General features: G+C 51.6%; 1 pseudogene across 1 annotated transcript in view; it reads left to right on the forward strand.

Annotated features, from left to right (window-relative positions):
* The first annotated feature begins 2,805 nt into the window (after window positions 1-2,805).
* Window positions 2,806-17,014, forward strand: part of LOC308633223 (MICOS complex subunit MIC25-like) — a 28,066-nt pseudogene continuing 13,857 nt past the window's right edge. Inside the window, exon 1 of the transcript XR_014024331.1 lies at window positions 2,806-2,999. The product of XR_014024331.1 is annotated as an MICOS complex subunit MIC25-like (transcript). The remainder of the gene's footprint in view (window positions 3,000-17,014) is intronic.

The raw sequence follows: 17,014 nt of genomic DNA on the forward strand, positions 1-17,014 counted from the left end.
CGCTCTCATAGATAGCATTGGTGCCCTGTACAAGGGCTGAAGGGGTCTAGCTAGGCCTCTTTGTACCACATTGAGGACACAGCAAGAGGTGGCACATCTGTGAAGCAGAGTCCTCACCAGGAATGGAATCTGCTGGTGCTTAGTTCTTGGACTTCTAGGCTCCCACAACAGTGAGAAACAAACGTCCACTCTCAGGTGTTCTGCTGTCACAGCGGGGTCTAAGCAGCCTGCAGTCTTCTTTGCTGAATGATGGGCTGAGGGAGCTGGGGACAGGCCTGGCTAGCTCTTGCCTGGCCTCCTGTGGCTCTGGTGATGCGCCTCCAGAGCCCTCCCTGCACCATTTCTTCTTTGGCCTACTGTGTTGCCTAATTTCCACACATTTGTGAATTTTTCCTGAAACTTCTTCCTTTAATGCATTTCTAGCAACAAACTGTCTGCTATAATTTGGATCATACATGTCCCAGAAAGTCCCATGTGTTGAAGGTTTGGTCCCAGGGAAGCACTACTGGGTGATGGCAAATCCTTTCAGGAGATGTGACCTAGTGAGAGGTCCTGAGGCCAGTTTCATGCCACATGTTTCATATATTTTAAAAGTTTCCTGGGTTCCTAACTATGACTGTAAAAGTGGAGTATAAAACTTGAGGAAAGAACTGGATTTTTTACTTTGGGGTCAAATTATGAAGCGATTAATACACTAAGCTAACTCAGGAAAACACAAGTCAGAGCCCAAGGTGACCAGGACACTATGTGTGCCTCATCTCCCCTGTGAAAAATCTTTGGGGGAGTCTTGGAATCCTGCAAGCCTTCCCGTGGTGGGTACAAGTACAACAACATAGTGTCAGACGCGGTGGCTCACTCCTATAATCCCAGCAGCTCAGAGGCTGAGATGGGAGGATCGCAGGTTCAAGGTCAGCCTCAGCAACTCTGCGAGGCCCTAAGCAACCTAGCAACCTTAAAGATTAAAAAGAAAAAATGTTGTGGCTCAGGGGTTATTGCCTTTTGTTGCCTGGTAACAAAAAAAGAAAAGAAAAAGTATAGCAGCATAGATCAGCCTCAGGACAAAATAAGTTCCGGATCCCCATTTCACAGATGAGAAAGCTGAGGAGCCACACAGAAGCAGGGAATGCAGCACACTGCATCCAAAGTAGGAAGGGGATTTGAATAAAGGCAACAAGCTAGAGATGCAGAGGAGAGGAAGGGAAATTGATTACACGACATTGGTGCCATTAAGCTATGACCAACTCATTGAGATTTCAAACTCATCCTGAGTGCAATTACTGCAACCCAAGGCCCCGAAAACGGAGGCTCCAGGAAGTGATTGTGTTACACATGATAGGCATGCTGAACTACTTAAAAGCGCAGTGTCACAATATCTGTCACCTCCACTGAAATGATTTAAAAAAAAAAATGTTAGCTGCATGCAGTGGCGCACGCCTGTTATCCCAGGGTCTGGGGAGGCTGAGGCCGGAGGATCACAAGTTGGAGGCCAGCCTCAGCCACTTAATGAGGCCCTAAGCTACTCAGGGAGACCCTGTCCCTAAATAAAATACAAAATATGGCTGGGGATGGGGCTCAGGGGTTAAGCACCCCTGGGTTCAATCCTTGGTACAAAAAAAAAAAGCAAATTAAATTAAAATGCGTCTTGAGAGACACAAACATGAAAACTCAGGGGAAGCAGCAAAAGGATTTTTAAGAGGGATATTTCTACCCCAAATAACTAATTAATAAATAAGATCCCAAATGGGAACCTACCCACCCGACCTCAGAGGAGCCAGGAGGAGCCCCAGGAGGAGTGCGGGAGGAGCCTCCACAGGAGCCTTGGGAGGAGCGTGGGAGGAGCTCTGGGAGGAGCCTTGGGAGGAGCGTGGGAGGAGCTCTGGGAGGATCCCTGGGAGGAGCCCCGGAGGAGCGCGGGAGGAGCCAGGGGGGAGGGGAGGAGCGCAGGAGGAGCTCTGGGAGGAGCCCCGGAGGAGCGCGGGAGGAGCCCGGGGGGAGGGGAGGAGCGCGGGAGGAGCCCCGGGGGGAGGGGAGGAGGAGCGAGGGGAGGAGCCCAGGGGGGAGGGAGGAGCGCAGGAGGAGACCCAGAAGTTGCGAGGGGGAGGAGCCGCGGGAGGAGCGAGGGGAGGAGCGTGGGAGGAGCTCTGGGAGGAGCCCCGGAAGTTGCGAGGGGAGGAGCCGCGGGAGGAGCGAGGGGAGGAGCGTGGGAGGAGCTCTGGGAGGAGCCCCGGAAGTTGCGAGGGGAGGAGCCGCGGGAGGAGCGCCCGGAGGAGCCCAGTGAGCTCCGGGCCTGGCCCCATAACGCGGCTGCCTTCCAGGGCCCCTGCCCTGCCATCAGGACGCAGTGTCCTGCTCGCCATTTTCCCTTCTGACTTGGGTTTTGGTGAGTTGTCCCCAAGGCGCTGCTCACCTCGGGAAGCCAGGACACTGCGCTGGTCGCAGTCACCAAGGCGGCGCTTGCCTGGCGCCGAATGCGGCGCGGCGCCTGTGGCCTCCTTCAGGGCTCCGTGGGAAGGGCTAGCTTTCCGAAGCTGCGCTCCTCAGGGTCCGCGCCCCTCAGCGTCTTCGGGACTCCGCTTCCCGCCGTCCGGATTCCCCCGCCGGCTCCAGCCCCCTGCACGAGGGCCCCACGCACTGCCCGGCCACGCCCCCAGGCCGCACCGCCCTCTCGGCTTACCGTAGGGCGGTGCCAGGCTGGCGAACCACAACTCCCATAAGGCCCCGCGGCACCGCGCCTTCCGATTGGCCGAGCCTCCGGCCGTGGCCAATAGCACGTGGTTTTGTTGGCTTGTGCCGCCGCAGCCCGAGTCCTGGAGAGCGACGGCGCGGCGCGCGCAGAGCGCGGCGTCTGCCCGGTTGCTCTGGAGCCGGTTCTCGTGGTTGCCAGTCGGAGTGTTTCTGTCAGCCTCCTGCCAATGGGGAGCATGGAGAGCTGCGAGAGCCGCAGGGTGTCTTTCGGCTTGGACGAGGAGGAGCGGGTCCGGGTGCTGCAGGACATCCGGGTGAGCGGCGCCGCCGGGGCGGGCGGGCGGGCGTGTAGGGCGCCCGAGGACGCGGAGGCCGCCAGCCCGGCCTGGGGGTTGGCGCGGAGCGGCGTGGAGCGGCGTGGCGCGGGCGGCCGAGCCTCCCTCGTGGAGCCTTTGCACCGGGAGAGGGGTCGTGAGGCCCCGAAGAGGCCCCGCTGGGACCCGAACCCGGGGCTGCAGCCTTCAAGCCCCACTGCGCTGGTTCCCTTAGGAAGAGCGCAGAAGGGGCAGGTGCAGAGGACGCTAGTCACGAGTTAGGTCTAGGGCCACCTTCCCCTGCTCCGGCGGGATCGGCCCGGTTTTCTTTATGGGTTCCGCCCCTCAGGTGGGCGGCCGGTTCTGTGGGCAGGAGCAGCACCGTCCTCTTTGGGGGACTGTCCCCTTCCACCCTGCCCGACGATCTCCCCCACCCCACAAGCAGGCAGCCGAAGAAGCCCTTTTAAACATTGTAGGTCCAGCCAGGCGCCAGGGCGCACACCTGTCATCCGAGCGGCTCTGGAGGCTGAGGCAGGAGGATCACAAGGTGGAGGCCAGCCTCAGCCCCTTAGCGAGGCCCTAAGCCACTCCGTGAGACCCTGTCTCTGAACAAAATAAAAAAGTTGCGGGTCAATTAACATACATTTCCCCTGGCTTAGAAGTCTTCAGTGGATTCCTAGAGCATTTAAGATGAGGAGATGCCTTACTTGGGTTTATAAAAGCTGCCCCAGTGCCTGCTGACCTGTCTGACCACATCCCAGGTCCGTTCCCTCATCCCCCACCTCTCCCTCCACCTATTCACCAGCCTCAACACCTCCTGTTCCTGGAAGATACCAATTTCCATCAAGCACAACATCACTGTTTTGTCTGTTCTCTCTTCCCCCTTGCTGTCTTTTTTTCTGCCTCTTGTCATTTTTCTAGCTCAGATCCAAGAATCCTTCTCTGACCACTGACTGACGGTAAAGGAGCTTCCTACTACTGTTACACATTATTTTTATGATGATGATGATTTTGGTTCCAGAGATTGAACCAGGGGTACTTAACCACCGAGCCCCATCCCCAGCCCTTTTTATTATTATTATTTTTTTAAAATTTTGAGACAGGGTCTCGCCAAGTTGCTGAGGCTGGCCTCCACCTTGGTATCCTCCTGCCTCAGCCTCCCAAGGTGCTGGGATGACAGATGTGTGCCACTACTATTTGGCATATATTTGCTTTTTTCCTAGTCTTCATTACAGTTTGAAAGTACCACTGATGATTGGGATTATCTGTTTACTCTTTTCCCATTAGTCTGTAAGCTCCTGGAGAAGGAGGATCATGTGGGATTCATTACTCTATCCCCAGAACCTAGAGGAATAATAAAAGCCCCCTCAGATCTCGGCATGTAGTGGAGGCCATGTTTTGTGCCAAGCCCTCTAAAGGTATTACTTAATTTTCAGTTGACCTATGAGAGAATTAGAATTCTGTTCGCCCATTTTATAGATTAAGGAGGACTGAGGTCACCTGCAGTGATTTACCCAAGGGCACATAGTGAACAAGTGGAAGAGGTGGGATTGAAGTAGGTTAGCTCCAGGGCTGTTTGTAGGACTGCTCTTGCGCTTCCCCCACACCTGTGGATCACACAGAGCAGATGGTTAGTAAGTGTTCAGTGGTTAAATGAATGAACACAGCAAAACGGACCAAATTTAAATTAAAAGCACAGAGTTGCGTGGAGGGGAATTAACTATGTTGAGAAAAAGAGGTCTGATTTCTGGGCTTCTTAGGTGTGTACCTTGGATGAGCAAATTGTCTTTTGAGCCTCAATTACCAAATTTTTTTTAAAAAAAGCATGTGTGTGTGAGACAGTTGTAGGAGCCGCCCAGGAGGAGATGAAGATGTAAGGAAAAGCGGTTAGAAAACTGAGGTGCCTTGTGGGGACATTTGGTGCTGCCCAGATGGCATAAAGTCTTGTTGAGGACCTGGCTGGTGGTGAGGATGAAACGGGGAGGTGGTGGCCCCCTTGCAAGGCTGAGAGGCCAGAGCCAGAAGTAGAATTTCCGGAGATGTCCTTGGTACCGTTTAGTTTGGTTCATGATTCTGCAAACTGTGAGTTCTCTTTAAAGATGGAGCATCCACCTTAGAGAGGTGAACACCTTTCCTCCTTCCAGAACTTTAGAGCCTTCAGAAAACCAGCTTTTTCTCTCTACCCCCCTCCCCGCCCCAGGATACACGTAAGGGCAGCCTTAAAATTTGTGACATGACCTCCGCTGAACCGCACAGTGATGCTGGTGTCCTACTTAAGTTTATTAAAACTAGAAAGATCTTTGGTGATGGCTTCCTTTTCCAGTTGAGCAAACTCATCAGAAGCCATGACTTGTGCACAGAGCTCTACAGTGAGGGGCACAGCCCCACATCTGGAAAGCCATGTCCTCGCTTCTGCTTATATGCCCGATTCAAAAGAGGAAGCTTGGGAGAAAGGATGTTATTGTGCTGAAGATGGGGCCTTTTTTGGTAAGCAGAGTTGCTCGAGGGTTGAGGGGTTCACCTTGTCTTTAGGCTGGTGAGTTAAAAAAAAAAAAAAAGACCCTCCGATCAACACAGCAATTCAAAGAGTGAACAAATGAGACCAAGAGGACTCTCTGCTCCGGCTCCTTCAGAGAAAATTACATATTCTTAGGGACCACTTCTATTTAATCCTGAGGTCCTGGTCCTAGATAGTGCTCTAGTCCCTTGAAAATGAAGTGCTAGGGCCTTGTTCATTTGCATGTTTATTTGCATAAATTTACATAGGAGTTCAAGCCCTAATTCCAGGGAAGGTAAAAGGAATTTAATGAATGCAAAAATGCTGCAATTATATTCAACTCCAATTTCCAGAGCAAGCATGTGTGAAATAGGGAAAGATGGTTTCCATCAGTACGCTTCACCTGGTCCTGCAATCCGGGAAGGCCCAGGGCAGGCATGTCCTGTATGCAGCTACTTCTCCACCCTGTGAGCTGCCATCTTGGTGACTAGACCTTCTCCCAGTCCTGCATCCTCTCTTCCCCTTTCTTTCCTGCTGCTCCACTCCTGGGAAACCGACTTCCTCAGCCTCTGGGCTGCTTCTGCCTAGTCTTAGTTCACTGCCCCTTTGAAGCTGATTTTGGGCCGAAGCAGGGGGGCGCCACCAAGAAGGGAGTGTCCTGAGACACACTGCCCGGGCCAGGGCTCTGAGCCTGTGCTGCCAGTCACTCCTCAGCAGGTGCCTACTATTAATTACCATGATGCTTGCCCAACAGCCAGCCTGGCCACGCAAGGACAGTAACAGCCAAGGTCCCTGCCATCACGGAGACCCCAGCCTAGTAGTGGGAGGGGAGCAAAAGGAAAGAAGGATGAAGAAGCCAAAGAATAAAACTGCAGGCTCTGCAGAGGAAATCAGAAGGGTGCAGAGTAACGGGATTGGCCTTCTTGAGATGGAACGGCCACATAATACCTCTCTGAGAAGGTGACATGCAGGGCAAGTCCTAAGCCAGCCTTGTGAGGAGTGTGTTCACTCTGTGCTAAGCACCGTGCCCACCGTATTCTAAGAGAATTGTTTCAGGTATTTTACATGCTGATCTGTGAGAAACCCCGGTCCCCAGCTTAGGTGAGAGATCCCCATTTCCAGAGTGAGAGAAGTCACCCCAGGTCACAGTGAGTGAGTGGAGGACCTGGAGGCTCACCTCTCAGACTCAGGCCTGTGTGCGTGGCAATCATCAGGGGCTAGACTGCTGGAGGAGGTTACTGGGCGGTGAGGCCAGACTGGTGGCCTTGGCTTGCCAGACAGGGCTGTGGACACACCATCCTGGATGCCCCATTGCGGTTCTTTAATCAGGAGCAGAGCCGTCAAACGCTCCATCAGGTGATGCTGATTTCCCTTTTCCCTTAAAAAAAAACAACTTTATTGAGATACGTTTACATACCATGCAGTTTATCCACTTCAATATGTTCTAGTAAATTAACAAAATTGGGTCACTGGCACCCCAATCCACTTTTAGAACACTGACAAGAGTTAAAAAGAGACCTCGTGCCAGTCATTCTCCATTTCCATTCCCAGGGAACCACTAAAGCCTCCTGCCGGTATGAATGTGCCTTATCTGGATAATTCCTGTAAGTGGACTGTATGTCTTTTACATCTGGCTTCTTTTACTTAGCGTAATTTTTGGGGTGTTTTTGTTTTGTTTTTGTGGTGCTGGGGATGAAACCCCTCCCCTCGAGGCCAGTACTGTACCACTTGTTTTTGATGTGGGTTCATTGATGGTGCACATTTATTGCTGAACAGGATCCTGTTGTGTGGATTACGCGCTGCATTTTGTTATTCGGTCACCAGCTGATGGGCATTGGAATTGCTTCTGGTTTTCATCTGTCAGGAATGATGCTGCTATGAACATGATGTTTACAAGTGACTTTTGCACATGGACAGAGTTACAAAGGAGATGGATAGTGCCTATCTGAAAAGATGACATCGGTGGTATGTCTTGAGCCATCCTAGGAGGAGATTTGTTGCGTTATTTATTTACTTTTTAAATCAGGGATTGAACCTAGGGGAGTTTAACCACTGATCACATCCCTACTCCTATTTATTTTTCGTTTTCAGACCGGTTCTTGCTAAGTTGCTTAGGGCCTTGCTCAGTTGCTGAGGCTGGCCTCCAACTTGCAATCCTCTTGCCTCAGCCTCCCAAGCCACTGTTTAGGAATCTGGGGAGTCATGTTGAAGTAAAAACTTCAAGTTGTTTGCTGAAGTGGCTGTACCGTTTTATATCTTTACTAGCAATATGTGAGGGTTCAAGTTTGCACTCTCAGCACCACTTGGCATCATCTGTTTAATTATAGCAGTTCTAGTGGCTGGGAAGTGCCGTTTCACTGTGGTTTGAATTTGCATTTGCTGGATGATGTTGAGCATCTTTCACGTGCTTCGGTGCAATCCATATGTTTCCTTTGGTGAAATGTGTATTCAGGGCTTTTGCCTGATTTTAACCGGGTTATTTGTCTTTTCTATTATTGAGTTATAAGATTTCTTTGTGATGGGTGCAAACCCTTTATTATTGATTTGCAAATATTCTGATTTGCAAATATTTTCTTCCAATATGTGGCTTGCATTCTCATTCTCATGGTGGTGTTGAAGTGCAGATATCTATAATTTTGATGAAGTTTATCTTTTAAAAAAATTGATTGTACTTTTGGTGGTGTTATCTAAGAAATCTTTGGCTAACCTAAGGTCATGGAAATTTCCTACTTTTTTAAATTTAAATTTTTAATTTTTTGTAGTTGTAGATGGACAGCATGCCTTTATTTTATTTGTTTATTTTTATGTGGTGCTGAGGATTGAACCCAGAGTCTCACACATGCTGGGCAGGTGCTCTGCCACTGAGCCCCAGCTCCTCCTATTTTTTTCTACTAAGAGTTTTGTAGTTTGGGCTATTATATTTAGGTCTGTGATCTGTTTTGAGTTAATTTTTCTGTATACTCAGAGGTAAGGCTCTAAATCAGGGCCTGACAAAATTTTCCTGTAATGGATGGGACAGGAAATACTATAGGTTTTGCAGACTGGAGGTCTCTGTCATGACTCCACCCCTTCAGTAGCTGGTGGAAGCCACCCAGGTGATATGTTAATTGTGGGTGTGGCTAAGGCTCTGTTTATTTACCAAATCAAATGCTGGTAGAACTCAGCTCCAATAGCAGCTTGCCCAACTCTGATCAAAACACATTTTTTTTGCCTATCTTATTTCTCCAAATCTTTTTATTTATTTTTTAAGCATTTGTGGAGATTGAACCCAGGAGTGCTCTACCATTTTTATTTTGATAGGGTCTCACAAAATTGCCCAGGTTGTCCTTGAACTTGCAGTCCTCCTGCCTCGGCCTTGCTAGGTAATCATCACTGTCCCCCACCACTGCCACAGACCCAGACTCTATTTTTTGAAAAGACTATTTTTCCCACTTGTATTACTTTGGGACCATTGTGACAATCCATCGAGTAAAAATAATGGTTTATTTCTGGACTTTCCATCCTGTTCCATTGATCTCTGCCTGTCCTTATGGCGGTCGCACACTGTTAGGATGATTGCAGCTTTGTGGTTTCAAAATTGGGAAGCGTAACGCCTCCGACTTTGTTCTTTTTCAAGATTGTTTTAGCTGCTCTGAGTCCTTTGCGTTTCTATACGCATTTTAGGATCAGTTTGTCAACTTCTCTGGAAAAGCCTGTTGGGATTTTGATTGGATTTGTGTTGAGTCTGCAGATTACTTTGGGGAAGAATTGCTATTTTCAACAATTTGGAATCTTCTGGGTCTGTGAATATCAAATATCTCCCTCTTTATTAGATCTCCCTTGGTTTTTCTCAGCCCTATTTTGTTCTTTCAGTATATACATCTTTTCTTAAATTTATTCCCAAGGGACTCAGTGCTGAGATGCACATGTCATCTCAACAACTCAGGGGACCTAAGACCTGTCTCAAAATTATAAGAGAACTGGGCATGTAGCTAGCTCAGTGTTAAAGTGCCCCTGGGTTCAATCTCTAGTGCCAAAAAAAAGAAGAAGAATTATTCCCAAGTGTTTTATTCTATTATATATTCTTGTGAATGAAATTGTGTTCTCAATTTCATTTTTGGGTTTGTCATCGCGCGTGTACAAAAATAGAGTTGATTGAGTTGGCTTTTGGAATACTCGTGTGGTATCTGCCAACTTTGTTGAACTCAGTTGTTTTGTTGATTCCTTAAGGTATTTTATGGGTAGGATCATGTTTGCAGATAAAGTCCACATTCCTTCTTCCATTCTAATGTGAATACGCTTTCTTTTTCTTGTCTTATTGTATTGGCAACAGTCAGTGTACAATATGGCACAGCAGTGGCCATTAAGTATGTTAGCTGTAGGTTTTATGTCTTGTTGGAGTGGGGGGCTTATTGGCAGGTATGTTCAGATTCCATGCTTGTATTAGTGAAATGACAGTCCTGGTGACCATGATGGCAGCTGTGCAAGAGACTTTGGCCCTTCATGGCTTCGACACAGACTCATTTCACACTTGTGCAGTAGACTTCCTCTCCACCATGCTGTTGATCAGCCGAGTTTCGAGCTTGCCTCAGATGTCTCGGCGTGAACACTGACCCTCTCTGTCATATTGTTTTGTATTATCACTTTCCCCTGCAGGTTTTTATCTTTCTTTTGTTCTTGTTCCATGTGGATCCCTGGGCTTGGGAGCCTGTCCCACCTCTAATGTCTGCCTCTCAGTTGCCTCTTTTGCTTAAAGTCCGTGTTTTAAATGAGATCTCAGGAGACCCGGACTTAGGCCCTGACACTGCAGAGGGGTCGGCCTTCCTCTTGTGCAAGATGGAGATCCCACGTAGCATGTGGCACCTGCCGGCACCCCCTCTGCCTCCAATGGGAATGACCTGTCCCTTAGGTTGTGACTCCACCATGGAGCCCCTCAACCAGAAAATCTGCAGTACCCCCCATTCCTCCCCTGCTTTACACCTGGTGACAGGTCCTGGCCTGTACCTTGTGGCCGTTTCTTGTCCCGTCATCCCCTCTATCCTAACCTCTCTCAGTGCAGGTCCACACCCCACACCCTCCACCCTCGACCCTCCATCTTTCTCTCCCGTAGAATCAGTTCTCACAAATCCCCGTTTCCTGGGCCACCAGGGCATTTATCGTAAAGGCAGAGTGGACTCTCCACGGTTTTCAAGCTGGTGACCCTAACATGCAGGCACCTGGGGGGAGCACATCCCCCAGATGCCCCTCTTGCACTGCAGGGACTGTTCAGAACCAGAGCTAATTGGGTCCCGCCTTGGACTTCTCCCTCTTGCCTCTAGATGAAGGGCTGGTGCCTGGCCTGGCTCAGGAGTCCATGTGTTGGTGCCTCTCAGCAGGGGACGCTTGCTCCTGCCCTGCATCTTTGCTTGATTCCATTCCCCCTGCAGTGCTGGGCTGACCCTCTTTGGCTCAGTCCCTTCTCTGCCTGTCACCCTGTGACTCTGCTGGCGGCGTGCTGCTCACTGCCCCTGGCTGAAGGCAGCTCACACCCTTGCCCCCCCACGGCCATGTGAGCAGCCCCATCTTGCTCTCTCCATCTCCGTCACCAGCCCTGAGCCTGACACCACTCAGTGAAACACCTGCTGCAGAGATTTAAGCCACGGCTGTTTTCTTGCCCTCAGCTACGAGTCCAGAAACCTCATGGTATTAATAGATTTGAGTTAATTGCCAGTATTTCTAAAAAAAAAAAAAAAATGAGCGGCTTTACATAAATTGGATTTTTAGCCCTTTTGGAAAAAAGCCTTGAGCGTGTGGTCTGCTCCCATATGGCAGCATTTTGCAGTTGTCGGAGTTTCGAGGTGACTGCCCTCTTGGGGTGACGCCTTGGCACCTCTTACCACCACCCCATCCTTGCACTTTGATCATTCTCTCTCTCGCCCTCTCTCTTGATGGGACGATGCTACCTGTTCTCATCGCCTGCCTGGCACCTGCAGTGTTTGGCCCTGCCACACTTGGGCCAGGAGGTCTCCCGGGGTCCTCTGGTCCTGACATTCTGGGATTCAGATCTGTGGCAGGCAGCCGGCGGGTCTAATTTCAGCTCCTAGAAAACAGGGCTGGGGGGGAGATCTCCATGGCAACAGCCTTCGGCAAGGAGAGGAAGAATCTTTTTAGGATCCCAGAATTGGGCAGTTTCTCGGATTGGGGTGTCCTGACAGACTCAGGCTCCACATAGCCACGTGGGTACTGCCCTGGTGCTCGGCCAACGCCACCCGCCCTCTCTGCCTGCGGGGCCATCAGCCGAGGCTGGGGACAATCAGGGATGCACTTATCTCCTTTTCTTTGCCCGGGGCTTGGCACAGCACCCAGTGCCCAGTGTATCCTCAGGAAGCGTGGCACTGGGTGGGTGGAGTGGTGGTCAGGGCCTGGCTCGGCTGCACAGATCCTGGGCACCCTGGGCCACCTCCCGTGCTCAGCATCACGCTTTCTCTATTCTTATAGCAAGGTGGTGGCCCTGCTCCTGCCCATATGGAACCGATGCCTCCACTGGCTACTACTCAAACATGCCCAGAGAGTGACATTTGAAGTTTAAAAAATGCTCATGTCCATGACATTCAACAAGTTCACATAGGTTGTCTGTTTTCAGAGAGATGCTCCTCAGTCCCCCTCCCTGGGCTCCATCAAGCACCATTAATGGAGGGCAGGAGACTTGCTCTTCAAATGGTCTCTTGTCACCTCTGTGGAGCTCCAGGTGACTTCTGCCACTTGTACGGGTATCACTGTTCAGTGCGCGGGGTTGGGGTTCCAGTCTCAGCCCTGGCGCTCAGGACATCTGTGGCCGTGGGTGAGTTGTTCAGCCCCCCGACTCCGTTCTCCGTCTGTGGCATGGTGGTGCTCAGGGAATGCGTGTAGCCTGGAACGTGGCATATGGCAGGTGCTCAAGGAATAGTAAGTCACAGTTGCTTTTATCATTAGCTTTAAATAGGTGCCCTTGTCTTCACTCAGGGGGTTGATTTCCTGGCTCCAGCCACGAGCTATGTTGCCCCCTTCTGGAGGGTGGAGGAGACGCACCCTCCCTCTGGCCCGTCTCTTGGCTCGGTTTGTGCCAGGGATTCCCTAATTTCTTCCTCCAGATGCAACCTCCTGCAGCCTCCTGTGACCTGTCTGTGCGGGGAAGGAGCTCCTTGGCACCACGCCGCTCTCAGCTCGCTGTTGACGCCTCCTTCCCAGCAAGCAGGCTTGGAGCCTCGCTGTCATCTCTTGTCTGTTACTTTGTGACTTTGTCTTCTTCCAAAATGCATCTTATTTTTAAATGCCAACTGTTCCCAATTCTCCATAAATCCTTTCCGACTTTCTCCAAGCCTATATATACAAGTGTACCCTTTCCTTTTTTATGGCACAAATGAGATCACATTGTACGTACTATTCTGTAAGTCTCTTTTCCCACCTGCCCCGTGCGTGCCTCCTGACACATGCGGGTCTTCAGTAATTTTCGTTGCCTAATTGTCTTTCATAGCCATTCCGTCCCCACCTGGTCCTGCAGCTAGTACATGTTCTCAGTCCTCTTACTGCTGGTTAACGGGTGGTGACCACCCTGCCCCCGGCCCTCTACGATCTCATTCCCTCCTCCTGCTTTGGGGACTGTCTTGTGCAAAGAGCCCATCCTGGCTGGGTGTGTGTTCAGGAGCCATCAGTGACTTCCAGAGGCCTGCAGAATGCACTCCAGCCTCCTGAAGACTCATCGGCAGTCTCGACTGATGGGACCTAGTGACCTTGTACGTCTTACTGGGTTCCCTCACCTCTGTTCACTGCCAGGCTGAACCTCAGGGCCCCTCTGAACCCTCCCTGTCCTGCTCATACCTCCTTACTCCCAAAGGCTGCCTCTGTCCCCGCCCTCTCTGCCATTATCTCTTCAGGCTGTCTTCCTCCTCACTGCAGTTGAACTTGGAGTTCTGCTATTGGAACTCCTGGGGCCCTTGAGCAGCGCTGTCTTGCCTGACTGCTTTGTGGCTTGTATGCTGTGCTCGTCTGTCATGTCACTGGCCCATGTCTTACCCTTATCTGCTCTGGCTGACCATAAGCACTTTTTGATTTTTGTTTGTTCTTTTTAGCCATCAGGACAGTAGAGTGTATTTTGACATGTGACACTGACCTGGAGTGTAACTTCCCATTCTCGTGGTTGGATGTGATATGGTGTTCCCAGGGTGAGTGTTCATATGTGAACGTGGGAAAGTGATGTCCCATGTGACTGTAAGCACTGAGTATAAAGTTGACGGCTAGATCTTTTTTGTACTTGCTGTCATTTGGATAAGCATCCCCGAAGGCCCATGTGTTAAGGATTTGGTCATCAGCCTCTGGCACCCTAGGGAGTTGATGGGACCTATTGGAGGTGGGGCCTAGTGGAAGGACTTTAGGTTATTGGGGGTGTGCCCTTGAAGCAGGTGTGGGAACTGGCCTCTTCTCGCCTCACCCATACTCCCACCATGATGTAGTGGGCCACTACAGACCCAAAGCAACAGGGACAGTGACGGGAGCTGAGATCTCTGAAGGGGTGAGCCCGGTTAGACCTTTCCCCCTGTGAAGTTGATTCTCTCAGGTAGTTTTTCAGGAGAGCCAGCACACTCAGTGCTCCATTACATGAGGACGGTGTTGTGGACCTGTGCCTTTAACAACCACTGAGAACCCCTCCCCAGCCCTATTCTATATTCTGTTGAGAGATGGGGTCTCACTGAGTTGCTAGTGCCTTACCATTGCTGAGGCTGGCTTTGAACTCTCAATCCTCCTGTCTCAGCCTCCCGAGCCCCTGGGATGACAGGTGTGGGCCACCGCATCTTGCTTTTAATAAAAGTTGAATTTAACAAATATCTGAGCATCTCAAATGTGCACTATCTAGGCACTGAAGATGCACATTTCAAATGGAACCCTTGCTGCCTTTGATGGAGCTCATATTCTGGGAGTAACAGCACAGTAGTAGGCACCTGGATGTCATGTCCAAAGAGCCAAGCAGGGCAGGGGACACAGCGACGGTGTGGAGTGGGGGCATCAAGCTTTCATTCACAATTTCATAGAAGTCCACCGGGCTCCCTGGTGGCCCAGCCTCCTCTGGACTCTGCTGGTTCCTTGGCTTTATCAGCTCTCTGGACCCTTCTGCTCTTTACCTCCTGGGTTCCCTGGGAGCCTGTCCTTCCGGGGTCATTGTGAGCCCATGGACTCTGCTGAGCAAGTGCCCCTCCCCTTGCTCTTGACCTGTCGGCCCCCATGGTCACCGCGCAGGCCCTGGACTCGGGCAGCCTACTCTGCAGTGGGCCGGCCTCCTACTGACCTCGTGGCCTGGGACGAGTTCTGTCACCAGGTGATATCTGTGCCACTGCAGGCCCAAAGCAGCAGGAAGTGATGTGAACTGAAATCCCTAAAGCAGGGAGCCGGTCACACCTTCCTCCTTTAGGACCCGGAGTGGGCGCAGAGTGGGGACAACCGTGAGTAGTGACAGCAGAGCGTCGGTCCTTGTGGTTGCTTTGACTCTTGTTGGTCACATGAGGTCAGCAGGGCACAGCTCCTCTGTCACTGATCTCCTGTCGGTTCTTATTAGTGCCACTGGGTTTGTGGGAGCAGCACCCGTGGCCCCCACCCCCTGCCTTCTAGCTGTGGGGGGCACGTGACTTACTCCTAGACCTACACAGTTGAATAAAGAACCCTCGAGGTCTTCCAGGGGGGCTTTCCTGTAGATCACAGTTGCTTTGGGGTGAGGGCAGGGTTTGGGCTGTGGTCATGGGAAGAGGAATCTGGGTTTCCAGGAGCATTTGCTGGGAAGGAAGGGGGGAGGTCTCTGTGGGCAGGTGTGACTCAGGTAGACCCTGCACCGCTCCCTCACATGTCCTTGCCTCTGTGGGACTTCCCAGATGCCCGTGCAGGTGGGGACAGACCCCTCCTCCTCAGCCTCTCCCCGTCACTCCAGGTGAGGGCAGGTCCAGCTTGGGCCGTGAGATGTGGGGCCCGTGTGGGCTTTAGAAAGAGTCTGCCCCGTTGAATTCTGTGCACATCATGGAGGAGAAGGGAAGAGACTTGCTCAGGGTCCCAGAGTCTCCTGGAGAACACAGGAACTGGATCTGTAGCGCGTGGGAAATCCCGACTGTCCTCATTTACTGTCCAGACGTTGCACAGGGGCCACATAGGTGTGGCAGGGGCCACGATTAGTATTTGCTCAGCGCCTTGCAGTTTCTCATAGTAGCTCGTACCGACTGTCCCCTTCGCACCAGCTGGCTTCTGTAGGTGGCTCCTGGGACTCTTCACAGTAGCCCTGTTGTGAAGCCCGACATTGCTTTATTCCCATGTCACAGGTGAAGACGTGGATCTAGAGAGAACAACCCCCCACCTCAGCCCCACGTCACAGAGCTAGGAAACGGCTTAGCTGACATCCAGACTCAGGCCTGATCCCTGAGCTGCCCAGCCCTAGGGGGCCTGCGCCTCACAGATGACCAAAGTGCAGAGAAACTAAAAATGTGTGTCAAGGTCGTGCAGCTGGAGGTCAAGGGCAAGGTCATGCAGCTGGAAGACACTCCTTCTTCCCTGCGATGCTCTGTATCCAGCCCTCCCTCCGCCGGCCATACGGGATCCTCTCTGGCCAGCTCTGGTGGCACAGTGACCAGTGGGCCTATGCCACCAGGCACCCAACCCTGCCTGGCTCTGGAGCCGCCGTTCTGGTTCTGTTGGCACTGCCCAGATGGTGTTTATTCTCGCACGACTCCTCTGTGTGTATGTATATTTGTTGATTAAAAATATTACTCGCTGTATTTTGTAGCAACATTAAAAAATATTACAAATCTCTCGCTGTCAACAAGCATCTTGCCAATGTTTCCCTTAACCCCTCGGGCGCCAGGCGCCTGGTTCAGCCGATGCCCCCTGGGCTGGGCCTGGCCAACCTGAGCCTGTGGCTCACCTGTGGGACCCTCACCATGGCCCCCTCTTGCCCTTGGCTCAGATTTGAACTTCCTCCCTGGCCTCCCGGTCTTGCCTTTGCCCGCCCCTGTGGCCTGGTCATCTGGTCCCCTCTCTCCACGCCATATTGGCCTTCTGTGGTTCCCTAGGACACGCCAGCCCCCGGCTTCTCAGACTGTTTGAATCTGGCCTCCGGTTGGTGTGTCGTTGGGGTTCCTCATCCGAGGGTGGGCGTCTCACCGCAACTGTCGCCTCCCTCCCGGAGGTGGCTTCCTGCTCTGCTCTGCGCGCTGTCAAGACTTGAATAATGTATTTCTTCGTTGATGGCACTTGTCACATCCTCACTGAGTTTTCAAAGCATATGTTTGAACATTTCTGCAGCAGGGATGGCATGTACGAGGTGGAACGCGGATTTCATCAGTGCGTCCCTCCCTCTCATCAGGCTGTGGAAAATGAGGCTGTGGTTGAAATCAGTGGTGTTTGGGGTCAGGTGAAAAAGGGTGTGAAACCCGTGACTTGTCTGTCCAAGGCCGGGACTGTTTCTAGAACCTACCCTCCACGTAGCAGGTACTTAGGAGGCTGGTTGCACTGCCCTCCTCCCTCTGCCGGGCCGCTCCTCTGGACCCCA

The sequence above is a fragment of the Spermophilus citellus genome (genome assembly GCF_964194105.1).
Source record: "Spermophilus citellus genome assembly, chromosome: 14".
NCBI lineage: Eukaryota > Metazoa > Chordata > Mammalia > Rodentia > Sciuridae > Spermophilus > Spermophilus citellus.